Here is a 3,058-nt window from a genome sequence, read left to right as displayed (position 1 = left end):
TCCTTGGTATGAAGGGCGGCTTTCGCTTCGCCGAGCTCCTTCCTCAAGTCGGCGTTGGCCCCTGAAGACAAAGAAAAAGAAAAATCAATAAGGAAAGAGTCGTCAAGAAAGATCCGACCCGACCGCTCAGCAGTCGGCCCGAATCTCGGGGACTACACCCAGTGGGTGCGCTGACGCGCCCCCACAGGAGACAGACAAGATCGAGTACTTACTTCGGCTGTCGGCCAGGTCGTCGGTCCTCTGGCTCAACTCCCGAGCCTTGGAGTTGAAGGCGGCAGCTCGGAGGTTGTGATATTCCTGGAAGTTCAGACAAGAGGCAAAAATAAGGTAGCCGTCAACAAATATCCGACCCGACTGCGCAGCAGTCGGCCTGAATCTCGGGGACTACACCCAGTGGGTGCGCTGACGCGCCCCCACGGAAGAAATCAAGAGAGCAACGCGGCCAAGAATGAAGGACTTACCCGGATGGTGGCTCGCGTCGACAGGAACTCCTGGGTGAACTGTTGCAGCAGGGCGGCCTGAGCTTGCAGCCGGCTCCGGACCCCTTGAGCCGCCACATTCAGCTTGCCAGTCCCCCCGCTGGGAGTCCACTCGGACGTGGCAGTGCTGGCCGCCTCTAGATCTTCCGCCGACTGGCCTGCGCCCGTGACTCGGCACGACTCCGGCGGAGCGGCGCCTCCCCCTGCGCGTCGGCCCGTCACCGGCTGCACCTCGAGGCCGGCTCTGTCCTCCGGCTCGCCCCCGGCGGGCCCCTCCGGCGCCGCTGACGACTGGCCGCATTGGCCCGCTCCGGTTGGCGCTGCTGGCGGCGTTCTCCTCGCAAAGGCCATGGGGTCCTCCCCCCTCTCCATCAGCGGCGGGCCTTGGACGATCTCCTCCGCCAAGGGCAATGGGGTGTCGGGGGCCATGGCTCGGAGGGGAATGGCGAGCAGCGGAGGCTGGTTGCGCGAACCCTCCGCCTCCGTCTCCGCGGTCGCCGTCTCCGCCTGGGCCTTGGCTGCCGCGTCGGCCTGCTCCCTCGCCGCCTGGGCGGCCGCTTTCTCCGCCGCCTCGCGCTCCTCCCGCGCTTCACAGGCGTTCCGCTCTGTGGCCTCCCTGAGGTCGGCGCGGGGGTCCACGCGGCGGGAGCTTGAAGAACCTCCAGTCGGCCCAACTATGGAGCCGCCCGGACCACGCTCAAGGGAAAGCGGCGCCCTGTCCAGCAAGCGGAAGAAGTTAAGAAGAATGCTCGAACAATAAGAGAATGATGAAGAGCATGCGACAAGGCAATTGGCGACTTACGCTGACACCGCCTGAGGCTGCTTCACCGCCTTGCGGAAGCGGGCCGCTTTCGCAGCCGCCTCGTCTCGCTTGGTCGCCGCGGTGGAGGCTTTGGACTTTTTCGGCCGACTGCCGAAGAGGCCTGAATCGGCCCGGCGCTTCTGTGCGCCACCGCCGGCAGCCGGCGCGACGGACGAGCCCGCGCCCTGATGGTCGGCTGCCGGCTGGCGACGCGGGGCGACTTCGGCTTCAGCATCATCCGGCCAGTCCTCGAAGCTCGCGGTGAGCCTTGAGCCCCCGGGCTCGGCGTCGTCCCCCACGACGGCGTCTTCCATGGCGGCCGCCCCCAAGTCCGGATCGTCGACGTTGTCTGCCGTGTGGTCGGGGGCATACTGGCGTTCTATCCCCGCTGTCCCGGTCATCGGTGGGAGAATGGGGTTCTGCTAAGAAGGACCGACTGATTAGAAGCCGGCCATCATGAAGCCGTCTACCAATGAAAAGAAGAAAGAAAGGAAAGCTTACCACGGGCGGAGGGTTGGCGCGAGAATACGGCGCCTTGTCGTATCGCCATTCCTCGGCGAGCTTGCAATTGGAGATATAGTTTACCATATACGATACCTCCGCGTGAGGCATCTCCCTGCTACTTAGCCGGCTTGGGTCGAAGCGGCCGCTCATCTGGCACATCATGTGGGGCCGGCTTTGGAGAGGGGATATCCGGCGCTCCATGAAGCCGGCCACCATGTCGGCCCCGCTTAGGCCTTCCGACTGGATCATCACCCGAAGCCGGGAGACGGCGGCGTTCCCGGCCTGAGACAGCGACCGGGACCGGAAACTCCATGAAGGCTGCCTCCCAGCCGGCGCGCCGGCTACGTAAGCCGGCAGGTTGACGTGGTCTCCTTGCTCGGCGACGTTCTTCACGTAGAAGTATGATTTCTGCCAGATCTTCACCGACTGGATCAGGGGGATGGGCGGGAACGGGTTGTTCTCGCTCGCCCTCCTCATGGCGATGATGGCCCCGCAGGGGGCAGGCACGCCTGTGACGACGGTGCCGAGTTTTCTCTGGAAGAACTCCCCCCAGAGCTCCAGCGTGGGGAGCAGCCCCAAGAAGCCTTCGCAGAGGGAGACGAAGGCCGATAGTAGCATTACCGCATTCGGCGTGAGGTGATGCGGCTGAAGGTTGTAGAACTCGAGGAAGGAGCACAGAAATCTGCTCGCCGGAAGGCCGAAGCCACGCAGGAAGTGCGAGCGGAAGACGAGTCGCTCGCCCTCCTCCGGCGCCGGCGAAATCTCCGTCTTCGGTGCCAGGCGGACCCGCACAAGGTTGGCTTCGGGCAGGCGCCGAGTCTTGCGGAGGAACTCAACGTGGTCCTCATGGACGTTGGAGCCGTCCCACGAGCTTGACAGCGCCATGGGAGCGAGACGATGTGGAGGCGCGGCGGTGCTGAGACGGGAGGCTGTGGCGGCAATGAGAAGAAGAAACAAAGACGATAAGGGGCGAAGCGAGAGGGAGCGTGCGAACCTCTGCCGCTCCCCCTCCTCCCCCTACTTATAGGCTCGCGTGGCGAAGCCGGGGAGGCGCGGCGTGGGGAAACGTGGGGATCGATCGTGCCCGCTCCCCCACTTCCTGCGCTTATTGTGCCTTAACGGCGAAATAAGACCGCCGCGGGAAGGCGAGCGGTCCATGTGGGCCACGGAAGATCCACGCTCGGACCAAGGCCTGCGAGCGGCGGGCCCGGGCCTGCGGCGGCGTCCCGTTGCACGCGTGCGCTAGCAGGATCTCGCCGCCACGTGGCCGCGG

This window comes from Triticum urartu, chromosome 5A (assembly GCF_056163025.1).
Source record: "Triticum urartu cultivar PI428250 chromosome 5A, HENAU_Tu73, whole genome shotgun sequence".
Taxonomy (NCBI): Eukaryota; Viridiplantae; Streptophyta; class Magnoliopsida; order Poales; family Poaceae; genus Triticum; species Triticum urartu.
This window is presented reverse-complemented; position numbering follows the sequence as displayed.